Source organism: Silene latifolia, chromosome X (assembly GCF_048544455.1).
Source record: "Silene latifolia isolate original U9 population chromosome X, ASM4854445v1, whole genome shotgun sequence".
Classification (NCBI taxonomy): Eukaryota; Viridiplantae; Streptophyta; class Magnoliopsida; order Caryophyllales; family Caryophyllaceae; genus Silene; species Silene latifolia.
The window spans coordinates 293,687,100-293,700,862 of NC_133537.1; the positions used below are offsets into that span (position 1 = coordinate 293,687,100).

The following is a 13,763-nucleotide window of genomic DNA, read 5'->3' on the forward strand; positions in this document are numbered from 1 at the left end:
ACTTTGCTATTGCCTTGGGATAAGGCAAAAGTGACCATTTCTATTTGGGAGATATAAGAAGGGTGGAGTTGCGTGATGAGTCGGCGTTGGTGGTGTGTCGTGTCTTGTTTGAGGGAGAAATAAGGAGGGTGAGTGAGTGAAGAGTGTGTGCAAAAACTTTGAGTCATGTTTTTTCTTTTTAATCGGTGGTTGTGTTTTGAGGGAGGCATAAGAAGGAAGAGGAAAGGGAAGAGAGATCATTCCCTCCCACACCCTCTTGTAGACTTTACGGTTGCTTGTTCCGGATTTTGCTCGGGACTAGCAAAAGTTTAAGTGTGGGGGAGTTTGATAGCATTGTTTTGTGTCGGTCTAAGAGGGTGATTTTATCACCCTCGTGTCTTTTAATATGGGTCTTTCGGTTCACTTTTCCTAACACTTGGCATAGGGGTTGATGTGGTTGAACTTGTGTAATTCACCTCGGTTGGACGATTTGATCCTCATGAACGGAACCCGAGAGGCATAGAGCACCCTTCAAAGGTTAAGACAAGCACAAGAAGCTCCCTATATAGCCTAGAAGCCAGCTGGAAGAAGTAGGAGTGAAACTTGGAAAGTAAAGAAGGAAGTAAGGTTGAAGATTTTGAAGCTGACTCCCGAGATGGGGCGCAGCCTGCGCCAAGAATTGCGCAGCCTGCGCAGACTGCGCAGCCTGCGCCGACTTCAGGGAGGCCTGCGCAAATCTGTTTTTAAACACGGGCTTAAGTGAACATTCCGTTTTTTTGGGCTTGTTTTGAGGTGTTTAACCTAGAAGGGTGTGCACCCATATATATACCCCTCATGTTTGAAGACCTAGTTATCACCTAAGCATTGAATAATCTCTAGAAAATTGTAGTAGCTAGAACAATTTATTTGGCATTCAAGTTGTAATCTTTCTTTGTTTTTGGGTTTTATGAAGACTATGGAAGGCTAGTTCTTCCCTACTTGGTGTAATCCATTGCAAGTTTCCATCTTTATCATTGTATTGACTCCTTAATCTCTACTCTTTCATTTATTTCAATTTCTAAGTTCTAATGACATGATGAATGTTTTGTTGTGAGAAGTAATTACCCTTGCCTCTTTTTCATTCATCTATTGCTTGTTGTTGCATAGTTGCTTGCTTTTGTAATAACTTGTTGAAGCATCTCATGATTGTTGTTATCTTGGTTTAAAGTATCAACCTTTGTGAGTAGAAATTGATTGTATCATAGGATTTGTTGGTTTAAACATATCTTTGTGATATCCCATTTACTTTCCTCTTGGTTTTGTTCTTCATGCTCTTGGTTACAATTCTTACATGGTTTAATGTTAGAATTTGTAGTTGAAGTAGGATTGTCATTGTTGGCTTAGATAGTGGTAATCACATGCTTGAGGATTGTTGTTGGGTAAATGAAAAACTAGAGAGAAAAGAGTCTTGCTTTGAGAAAAGTTGGAACTTGTAGGATTGCACCAAGTTCTTTTAATTATTGAATTATCTTATTCACCAAGTGTTTGTTGTATTGCTTGTTAGACCAAGTTTGCAAATTTTACTTTGTTCCATGTCACAAATCAACTCAAAAACCCCCCTTTTTATGTCTCTCTATTGTTTGTCATTGTAAATAACCATTGTTTGTCTATAGCTTTGTCATTAGTAATCAATAGTTTACATTTCAAGTTTTTAGCTTAAAAGACCTTCTCTTGGGTTCGACCCTTACTTGCACTATATTACTTTATCATTTAGAGTAGTCTAGAGTATAGTTTGGCTTATAAATTGTTAATTTGGTAGCTTAATTCTAGTATATTAACGACCTAGTCTATTGCTTACCATAGTACCACCACATATTAATAGTAGAGCCATCTTCTGCAAGTTCCCTAAACAGCTTATCTTACCAAATGGTATATATTTAACTCGTTTTAATTATATAACAGATATATATCTAGCTTTAATTCTTAAACAAGTATTTGTGAAAATAGAAAATTGAACAAATCTTGTTAGATTATAAAACCGATCTTGGGACTCCAATCATCTATCAGCTTAAACTTTTGGTTGAAATGGTTTCTTGACATGGCAATGGAGCTAGTATGACCAAAAGGTCACGCGGTTTGAATCTCGCCAACCCTCAATTCTAAAGTGAAATATAAGCACTAGGTATGGGGAGGCCTATAGTTGCATCCACACACTTCAAGTCCAAAGGGCATTCGTGTGAGGGGATGTTCGAGTATAAAACCGATCTTGCGATTCCAAATATCAGCTTAAGATTTTGGTTGAAATGATTTATTGAGAAATCTATTAGAAAAATGAATCACTCTAATTCTCTTTTAGGTTATAAAAAAAGATCCTAACCTGGTCCATTGAGGCATTGACCCTTGAAGGCATTGATAACATACATAGGTGACCAAATTAAACATATTATTAGAGCACTACAAGGATAAGAGCACACCTACTAAGTACTAATGAAACCTATAGGCATAGGCCTATATAGGGACTATAGCTACTCACACAATCACATGAAACTATTTTTATTATATGATAAATAAAAAAGTAAAGAGTAAAGAATAATACGTACATGTGCACTCAAGCACTTGTGGAGATGCAGCTATTTATATGGAAGGAATCGAATAAAAGTTGTTATTTTTGTCGAATGATCCATAATAACTTATGTCAGCTTAAGCAAATCAATAGAAAGCTACGTAGGGCATTATATACTATTCCTTTGTCTTTAAGGCCGTTTTTTCGCGTAATAGCGACTTCTCGTTTCGGTCTATGGGCAGTCGTGCTCTCTTTACTGCCCTTTATTTGCCTCTCTTCGCCGTCATACGACAACATATTATTCTATTCTTCAAGATCATAACCTAAAAGGGTGGGACTTGGGGAGTAAAGCATGTGCGATGTGTCTACGTGCACATTTTTTATATTTTTTAATAAACTAGAGCGGTTATGGTAAATAATCGTAATTAGTGACTTAGTTCTGTACTTTGTGTGTTCCGATCTTAAAAAAAGTAAGCGATTATTTACTCGTAAGAAATATGCTCAATTATTACTGGTAACGATCGAACTCCTTACCTCATGATGAAGATATAAAGTGAGCAATCACTATATTAAACATAGTTAAATAAAATAGTAAAAGTTACAATAATAACATCAAAAATAGTGAAAGTTGTAACATGTAGTAGTAGTTATTGAAATAGTGTATATATCTCATAAGCTGGTTGATAAATTTTATATTATCATAAGTTTATGAATTATATTGTCATGCAAAAATATATTATAAATCGTAAATATATAAATTAAATAAGTCAACATAATTATATTTCATATAATATAAAATTCAAATAGAAATTTAGGTAGCTTGGGCCAGGTAGGGCAGCAACACTAACCAAATTATAAGAGTATAACTTTGTTAATCACATTGGAATAAGTTTGATAGGAAGTAAATACACTAATGGATATAGTCGAGAAAACAAGCATATTATAAGATTCAGGTTCTATCGGTTATCAGTTAGCTTTCAGGGATCACGTCGATTTTGGTTCATAGCATTTTGAGTTATATGAGTTATTGGTTAGCTTAGCCTTGAGGTCGTTTCCGATTCACAATATACCGAATCCTATCAGTTATAGTTTAGACCTTTGTGTCAGGTTAGATCGATTTCGATTCATCAGATTTTCAGATCCTATCGTATTTATTTTCAAACGATTTAATCAATTACTGAAATTGGATCAACTTTTGCCCGCTCTACCACCCATTATGAAATGTTAAATAAGAAAGGGATCACAGATCCACAAAGGTAGTGAGCTATATGCCTATATGTGTATAATCTACAGATAGTAGGCTTTTTCCCTACTATGTATGACGACACACAGGTTGGCCAGATATACTTAGTTTATAGTTTTCTGATATCCTATACTAGTAAACAATCTAAATTAGATTTCTTTAACAGCAAAACATTTGTGAATATTGAGATTTGAGATTAGCATAGCGATGGTCCCCTTGAAACTAATGTAGTTTAAAATTATGCTCAACAAGGAAAGTTGCTGACCATAACGTACGTGACTGCTTTGACGGCTAACCAAGTCTCAACCTATCTCTTTCATGTGTACAGTTGTACTGCACCATATCATGTTTCCAATGAAACAATGTGACAAAGATCCATAATTCTGACTTTTATTTTTAAGGGTCTATTTTAGGTTCTCGTTACAAATTATCTCGAAATAATCACTCTTTGTTTTTAGCAAATACTCGTTTTGTATATAGTTAAATAGTCTCTCAATTTTCTGTTTTAGTGTACACTTTGATAATTGTAATGTTATCTTGTTATGTACCGAATATGTCTTAATGTAATGGTTAAGGGCATGTATCGTGTATCATAGGTCTCAGGTTCGGATCTCTAACCCCTCGCTATTGTGTCTATTCTGTCTAGGACCCTAGGTTGATATATACTGAAAAAGATGATATCTTGTAGCCTGATACTAAATACTTAAACGGGCACCTATCTATGCTTGACTTCAAATTGAGCATGAGGGGTTAATATGATAGACTAAAAATGAGAGGAGAGTGAAAAGCGAAAGAATACAACACGTGTTAGGTTCAAGTCTCAAAGCTCAACAACATAAGTACCACCAAATAAAGTTCGGCTGTTGGTCGTATAGAATGTCATAGCCTCAGAATCTCGGAACAAATTTTGGATCATACAGAGATTGAAAACAAAAGGACAAACCTGAATGTTAACAATCAGTAAAATGTCTCTATATGTTTAAGATTATAATGTGTGTGATTGTATTGACACGAGAGTGTCTAGATGTTCGTCCAGATGGATGGTTAGACTATGCAGCAAAAAGGATAGCCCAATTGTTATGTCAGCTGATTCTTCAAATTGAGCATGAGAGGTTAACATGATAGACTAAAATGAGGGGTTAACATGTTTTACAATCAAACACATTATAATCTTAAACATATAGAGACGTTTTGCTGGTAAACGAACTCAATTAAACCAAATACACATACAACCCTTAAAAAGACTTACACTCAACAAATAACACCTAAATTAATGGGATAACAACCCACGTAACACACTAATGCAACTAAGCTAATTCTTAGGAGAAACAATCGGTAACAACTTTGACTAAATTTGGATCATAGAAATCCAACAAATGCTACATGACTCGTACTTCTCTTATTGTTATGTCCATTATTCGATACTTAATTAGATACGAGTATGTATCACACTTAAACCATTGTAAGACGAAAGACCATGTAAAATAGTTCACTCTATGTGTACATGGATATATGTCGATACTTTTGATCTAATCTAAATAATGTAACATATGCCAAATGTAACAGTCTTACTTTTGAATTAGGCTCTATTTAATAAAACTAACTGAAAAGGTATTAAATAAGGTAACTAGCTTAAAAATTAGCCGATGTTTTGTGAAATGACATAAATAATATAAACAATTATTCCCTTCGTCCTGGTCAGTTGTTGTCCTTTGGTTTTGTCACAAAGACCAAGGAAAGAGGAGGGAGTCAATTAGTAAATGACAAGTGGATCAAATTGAATGTGAATGATCAAATTACTCATCAAGTTCATTTTGAAAAAAAAAAGGACAACAATTGACTGAGACACCCAAAATAGAATACGACAACAAATGACCGAAACAGAGGGAGTATTTAATAATATAAAATGAAGGGCTAAAAAAGGAAAAAAATAAGATCATGTATCTTATTTCTCAAATACTAATACATAACCAGCATTTCATTTCATGTAACATTATTTGGTTAAATAAGCTACTTTTCAAACACTTGATATGAAGGTAACTAAACTTTTGATTAAATAAGTTACTTGAATGTCTGACCAAACGGAGCGTAGAAAAATACAAAGGTGTCATAGGTATTATCTACTCCGTATCTAATAAACAATAGTTGATATGAAGGTCGCATTATCTGTCTAATTTATTTAAGGCAATCCAATGCCTTTAACGAGTATATACGCGTTGCTTTATATTATCATCTATGATCTATCTATCTATTAAATCATTTAATAATATAGTAGTATAGTATTTGTTGGTCATGTTACTATCACCTTTGTTTGCATATATAATAAACCTTATACCATTTCAAAGTTTGCACTGCACAACCTTGATTCTGATCAGATTAGTTTTGACTGATTAAGTTAAAAATCTATTATTTCCAATTCATTTTTCAGTTAATCTCAATTTCAGTAATTTTAAGGATAATTTCAGATAATGACAATGCAAATAAATAAATCTACATTATTTCTATGTCTAGTGTTGATTCTATGCATAAGTGTAGATGCTCGAGTTTACAAGAGTATACTACCTGCAAAAGAAATCAGTGATATAAATAGGGTATTCGAGGAACTCGGGTATGATGAATCCAAGCTTGAATACTATAGCAGAAGATCCTTGCAAGAGGACAGGTACGCACCTGGAGGTCCATCGGGACAACATCACTAACAAGCTATGTTACTCCGACTCTCCTGTAATGGTATACCACGGGTCCTGTTGGAGCCTTGGAGGGATAACAAACATATCTCAATGTATGCGGAAAGTTTTGAAGTTTCAAAGATAAATCGTTAGCAAAGTAAAGCCTTGAAGTAACATATCTTGTTTTCCATTTTTTATGAGCCGTGGTGAACTAATTAATAGTTCACTTTCATGGACGTTTATGGTAAATCTACACACAACACTTTGTCATTGTAAAAATATGGAAAGTGGATGTAGCTCGCTCGTCTGCACTCTTTGTATGCATGCATACAATCAGGGTTTTTTTTAGTATCGTATTTCTTTATTTAATGCTCCGTAATAGGGTTAATGTTTTTATCATTTTATCAATATAATTGTTTTTCTTTTTGTGACGTTATATCAATACGGATTACGGAGTATAATTTTATCATTATTAAAACATTATTTCCAAACTTATTTATTTTTTATTACAATACTCGTTATTGCATAGAAAATAAAAAGGTAAATAAATAATTTGGACGGAATGAGTATATATTTATATTGTGATTCTTACACCCTTCTTCAATTGTTGTTCTTTTGTATCGGTATCATTGATATGGAATAATTTCTAATCGTGAGGAAAGAAGAACTAGTAACACGACTTTAACGGTCAAGGCAACATATTTACATTATTTTCAAAATATAATACGGAGTATTGATTTGTGTTATAGGATAATTGAATTTTTAATGTTGTACAAGATTATTTTCTACCTAAGGTATCGCGTTATTAACGACAGCTTAATATGTATGGAAGAATTCAGTGGATAAAAAATGTGTAATTAAAGATTACACAATTTTACAAGGAATAATATCATTATTTTATCAAAAGTTAAAAGGTATTAAATTGAATTTATTAGAAATAGCATAATCAGATGACACTAAAATAATGAGAACGAGAAAATGACACAACCTAGGATAAAAAGTAACAAATGATAAGGGTAAGATTATTAGTGGATCTTGAGACAAGATTCACATGAGTCTTGTACAAATACTATCCTACAACCAGGGGCGGACCCACTGTTATGAATCATGTAGCACTTGCTACACCAATCTGGCGAAAATTTGTGAGAAAAGGAGAATTTGCTACACCTAAAATTAATTATTGAGGCCTTATTATTAAGAGTTGACCAATACTCTCTTCTTCATTATCTAATCTCCACTTTATTTAACACACTCTACTAATCTCTTTCCTCATTATTTTCATCTAGTCCCAATAATAATACAGGGAAGTTAAGAGGTTAATTAATACTTGGAACAATATAAGGCAAGAGTATAAGAGCAAAGAAAGGGAAAGTATGTAAATTGTGAATGGATCAAATGAATTTCCCGTATTTTTTTCCCCAAATTCAGTTTAGCGAGACTCTAATTTAAGATACTTTTTTGCATGTGGGTCAATTGTAATAATTAATTAGATTGATATTATTTTTAAGACGATGGGTTCATATGCTATCTTTTGGTGAAGATTAAACCTTTTTTTCGTCTCTTTTATATTCTGATAAATTTCATCAAATTAGTATTAAACAATACAATACCGTAATGATAAAAAGATTTTAGAGAGACGGTGTCTTAGGAGACTTGCTCTTTTAAAGATTATGATTATTATTTTAAGTAAATTAGTACTCCCACCTATTCACTAAGATGTTCCACAATTCCGAAAATGGCAAATTCACTAAGTTCTTCCACTTTCCTTATTAGTCTATTATTTGTGGTTTTTATGACTTGTGACCCTACATTCTCTCTCTTATTTTCATTTTCCTCTGTTTTCCACCACAAATCTCCTTCCCCTTAAAAACTCCCCAAAAGGTAATGTGGAAGATCATAGTGAATCGTGATAGATGAACCATCTCAACCAAAACCTTAAGGTGATGGTTGAGGCCCAACTATTATAATTATTCCTATTACGCTCCCTCACTCAAATGCCCTTTGGGCTTGAAGAGTGGTTAGTTGTGCACCGGCTCCCCCGTACTGTGTGCTAGGGTTCCACTTCGAGTTTTTGAGGAGTTTTGAAGATGCCAGGATTCGAACCCGTGACCTATGGTCACACTGCCTCTGATACCATGATAGATGAACCATCTCAACCAAAACCTTAAGGTGATGGTTGAGGCCAAACTATTATAATTATTCCTATTAAATCGGAGGGAGTATGAAATTGTAAAAATTGAGTCAACTAAAAATCATGATCGATCCGTAATTCAAATGGTGTTAAACTGTTAATATAATATATGTTTACATTATTTTAGACGATTGATGATTTTTTTTAGGTGCTTTCGTATTAGAACCGTCATAATTTCATTGAAACAACGTGAATATTGAAAGTATAAACTAGGTAGTTACTCAAGATGAAATTCGAAACATATTGGCGAGCCTAATGAAATGCCCATAATAAATTCGCTACACCATATAAGAATTCCTGGGTTCGCCCCTGCCTACAACCAGTTGTATAATAGTATTATACAACCGCCTCAAAGTTGTTGAACTCTTACACAAAGTTGTTGAGCTATTTTACAAGGTATTGGGCTATTTTGCGAAATTATTGAGCTTAATAATTATTCTGTTAAGCTCAATAACTTTGTATCATAGCTCGATAATTTTGTTAATAGAGCTCGACAACTTTGTAACAACGCTCAATTACATTGACTAAGTTGTATATATAACCAGTTGTATAATACATTAACTGGTCTTCTTGAGACAAAACTCACTCAAGACTCCCAATAATCTATCTAAGTCTTGACAAAGCTAAGTCTTAAGTTGAATCTTGGAAATCCAACACTCAACTTAAGACTCCATCAAAGTCTTGACCCGACTTTTTTATAATGACAACCAATAAATGGCTACCATGTGTTAAAGTATTATTATTTTTGTTTTTTTATCTAAAACCCCGTAAGAAATTAAAAGTGTAGGGGAAAAATAGAGTTTGAGGTAAGTATGAGGGATAATGTATAGAGTTTGAGGCGAGTATGAGTTGAGTCTGAACAATAAAATAATAATGAAAGTTAGTGAAAAACTGATGTGACAGAGTTTTAAGACTTTGATAAATTTGACCAATAATCATACCTAAGACAGAATTTGAGAGATTTCAAAATCTCATAGATTCATGTGCCAAATGCCATAGTAGGAGACCATGACTGTAATTGACTATGTTGAGATTCATGTGCCAAATTGCCAGAGTTTTAATCTCCTAAATTCCTAATCATAAAGGCGGATCACCTAGCTAGTTAGCCGTCGCAAATGGTAAAAGGTTCAAATTTTGCCAAATTTACTATGTTGAGATGGTTTATTCGACCATGTACTCTTTCGAATTTTCTCATTTGTTATGACTCTTATTATCAGTTATACTGCTGACGAGAACTTGACCTAATGATAGAAGAAACCATGATCCATGGACCATGGGGATGGAGACAATATGGAGTTGTCATATAGTGCTCCTAAAAAGGATCATATATGTATCACAAATACTTATTTATAAGGCGGTTTTACAACATATTTATCATAAAATGAATATTTTAGTAATCACTTTTATCCACTATTAGGGACTTAGGGTTATATTTCGATCCGGTTTACAATAATATTAATGTAAAACCGTCTTACACAACAACACTAACTCTATATATACGTGTATTTAAACCTGGCAAATATCAATTTGACCCGAGATTGACCTGAACTCGATTTGACCTGTGCCCGACCGACACCTGTACTTAAGACCCGAGATTGACCTGAACTCGATTTGATCCGATCCAATATAACCCGACGCGAATATCTATCATTGCCACTGATTATTATTCATAAATACAGTTGAGCCGGAATGACCCGCTCGACCTGACCCAAACACTTAAAACCCCAAAATTGACCCAATCTAAACTTGATCCGATTGACCATTTCTCCAGATCTACGTATATTACATACACTATATAAAATTTATTTATTCACCTATACCTAAAATTATAATATTACATCTACTTTTAACACACACTTATACTCAATGAATTCACGTTCGTAGTAACCTAGACAAGTACTCCTGTTTCAACAGATTGTTTATATTTAATTAAAATACTTCTTACAAAATAATAAAGTATAAATATCCAGTTGAAATGAAGGGAATATTTATTTAACAAATAAATCAGCAAAGAAACAATTCAAATATAAGCAAATTAAGTATTACTTAATTTTGATTAATTTGCTAAATTGATTTACATAATAACTAAGTTTAGTGAATATACCAAATTGATTTGGTAAATTTAGAACTCATTTTAATTAAGGGTTTTGATATATACAACTCAATAGGTTGTATTTAAGGAACTAAATATGGAAAGAAGTTCTTAAGATATGGATTAATTGCACTGGGTTGTGTATAATTTAGTCTTGAATTTGATACGTGCAATTTATATAGACTTTTTAGCCTCTTATTGCACGCATTTCTATGCCATTTGTATCGCTTTGTATTGCAAAATGCCCCGAATTGGCTACTTTGGTTTGTTTTGTCTTAATTGCAGAAATGGACCTAAAAGTAGCGGAATCGTGCCTTAGTAGTCCCACTTTGCATGCATTTTAAGGAGGCAGAGATTTAGAGCAGGAGTCGTACCTCGGGAAGCGTTAAGGAAGGTCCTTGGAAGGCTAACTAGACAAGGCAAGGCTGATTTGGTGGACATACACTCGATCGAGGACATTTGATGGTCGATCGAGTGATTTGGGCTGCTGCAGTTGGTCGATCGAGTGGTTTATATACTCGATTGAAGATGGCTTTTATGGGAGTGTTCGATCGAGAGCCTAAAGTGCTCGATCGAACGGTTTGGCTGGAGAAACACTCGATCGAGGGGAATAAAATGCCTCGATCGAGTGATTTGCTTGTCTACACGGGTTAACTAATCCGTGTTTAGGTTTATTTTTGTTAATTTTTCACTTCCCTATATAAGGAAGTCGTGATTAGGTCATAAACATCTCTTATCATCTCTTGACACTTTTAATTACTATTAATCTCTGGAAATTTTGCTCTTAATCACTGCCATTTGTTCTTTACGCCGGATTCGCTTGATTGTAATCTTTCTTTCTCTTAATCTTAATCCTTCTTATTCTTAATCAGTGTTTTCTTATTTATTGTTCTTGTTTAATTATTTATGTTGCGTCTCTATATCATGTCTACCCTTAGTATATTCATGATTATTGTTATTATTATTGATTTCAAAAGCATGAGTAGCTAATCTCCCTATGTTAGGATTAGGGGAGCCATGCTAGTAAAGTGACGATGTTGTAAATAGGCTAGACGATTTATTTGTGAGAACCTGTCCCTATAGCAATATAACTGTAATCTGTTTAGTTGAGTGAACGCTTCTAAATAACTTTAATCTGGTTAAATTCACCCCTGGATCGAAAGATTGGGGAGAACAGACTTGTTATGAATAGTAGACTACCTAATGAGGGCGAAAGTTACGTTAGTAGTAGTCTAGGGTGGATAGCAGACCGAAAGGACCTTTTCCTTACCCTTCTCACAGTAGATTGTCTAGGCTATTTATGATTGAGTTAGTAAACTGCCATGGTGAACCGAAATCCTAACATATCTCTCTTTATCTGATCACATCTTAGTTTTTCTTGCTTTTATCGCTCTTGTCTTTATTCCTCTTACCTTATATCTTTAGTAGTTTAGTAAACAAATATCAAAACCCCCATTTGTGCTAAAATATACGGACTTACAGATAGATACTTAGCCTCCCTGTGGAGATCGACCCTACTTATCGCTAGCTTCTGTTAGTTATACTTAGCTATTTATTTTTGGTACATAACGACCGTATCAAATTTTGGCGCCGTTGCCGGGGTGGCAATAGCCTATTTATCTGTTTTTGTTTCATTTATCTCTCCGTCTTAAGGAATTTTTAATTCCTTGAGACAGTTCTTATTTATTTCCTTTAGTCTTGTTTATGCCCAGGTCTAACATGTCAGACTTAGTTCCAGCTTATCCTGAACCAGAACGGACCTTCCGTATTAGACAAAGACTACAGAGAAAGATTCGAAAGGAAGCCTTGAGTATTTTCGAACCCGAGCTAGAACACTTTTTGTTCGCAGAAGATCCGTTTTTCGAAGAACATAAGTCTATTTCTGCTATCAGTCCAGTGAAAATGCCTAATATTGCAAGTCATTCGGAGCCCACAGCTGCCTCAATCCCTAAAAGTTTCAATCTTTCGACTGAGGATGGAAATACGTTCAACATTCGGCCGTCCTACATTAATTTGGTTGAACGGAACCTGTACCGAGGCGTGGCGGGTGAAGATCCGCTTCAACATATGGAAGTTTTCACTGACTATTGCTCAACCATTCCCGCTACAAAGGGAGTGACTCAGGACAAGATTAAGGAGGTCTTATTTCCTTTCTCTTTGACTGATGGAGCCCGAGAGTGGCTCACTAATCTTGATAGAGAGGCAGCCGGTATCACCAACTGGGAGACTCTGGCCCTTGCCTTTTATAAGAGGTATTTTCCTCCACAACAAACCAATAAACTGAGAGGAAAAATCATAAGTTTCAAGCAGGCACCCGATGAGAATTTTTATGAAGCTTGGTGTCGTTTCAAGAAATTGGTGCGGTCTCTTCCTCATCATAGTTTTGATCAATGGTTCTTGTGCAACCAGTTCTATAATGGGTTGTATGACGACCACCGTGGTATATTGGACGCCTCATCTAATGGGCGATTTCAGAAGAACAATGATGATGACAAGGGATAGGGCATCATAGAGGAGATGGCTACCCACTGCGATGAGTATGGGAACCCGAGAGATGGTATTCGAATAGTTCATTCAGTTGATAATGCAGTTGTGGCTCAGTTGGAAGCCATGAATGCTCGTTTTGATAGGTTGGAGTCGCAGCAAGCTGGTGATCAACAAACGGTTCACTTGTTGACTAGACAAGAAACCGTTACATGTGAGAGGTGCGGTAGTAATGACGGTCACACTGCTGTTGACTGTCTAACTGAGAAGGAGCAAGTCCTTGCCTTTCAGCAATACAAGCAAGGAAATTCCTATTATAACAATCAGAGTGGAGTCCATCCCAATTTGAGATGGACTAGTCAGAATGTGTTGAATCCTACACCTCCCCCGCAGCAGCAACAACCTTATGTTCCTCCTCATAAAGCTCAACAAGGCTTTCAAAAGCTTCCATCTTTTCCACCGCCTAATCAAGGAGCTTCTTCTAGTGGGGTAAGTGAGCTGACTGAGCTGAAGTCGATGATACAATTATTGATTGTCCAATTGAAAAGGAGTGAACAACAAAA

At 34.9% G+C, this 13,763-nt stretch overlaps 1 non-coding gene across 1 annotated transcript; it reads right to left on the bottom strand.

Moving 5' to 3' along the window:
- Nucleotides 1-12,993: 12,993 nt before the first annotated feature.
- LOC141625321 (small nucleolar RNA R71) lies at nucleotides 12,994-13,100 on the bottom strand. Its single transcript, XR_012535107.1, has one exon. It is a non-coding gene; the product is annotated as a small nucleolar RNA R71 (small nucleolar RNA).
- Between the last annotated feature and the right edge of the window lie 663 nt (nucleotides 13,101-13,763).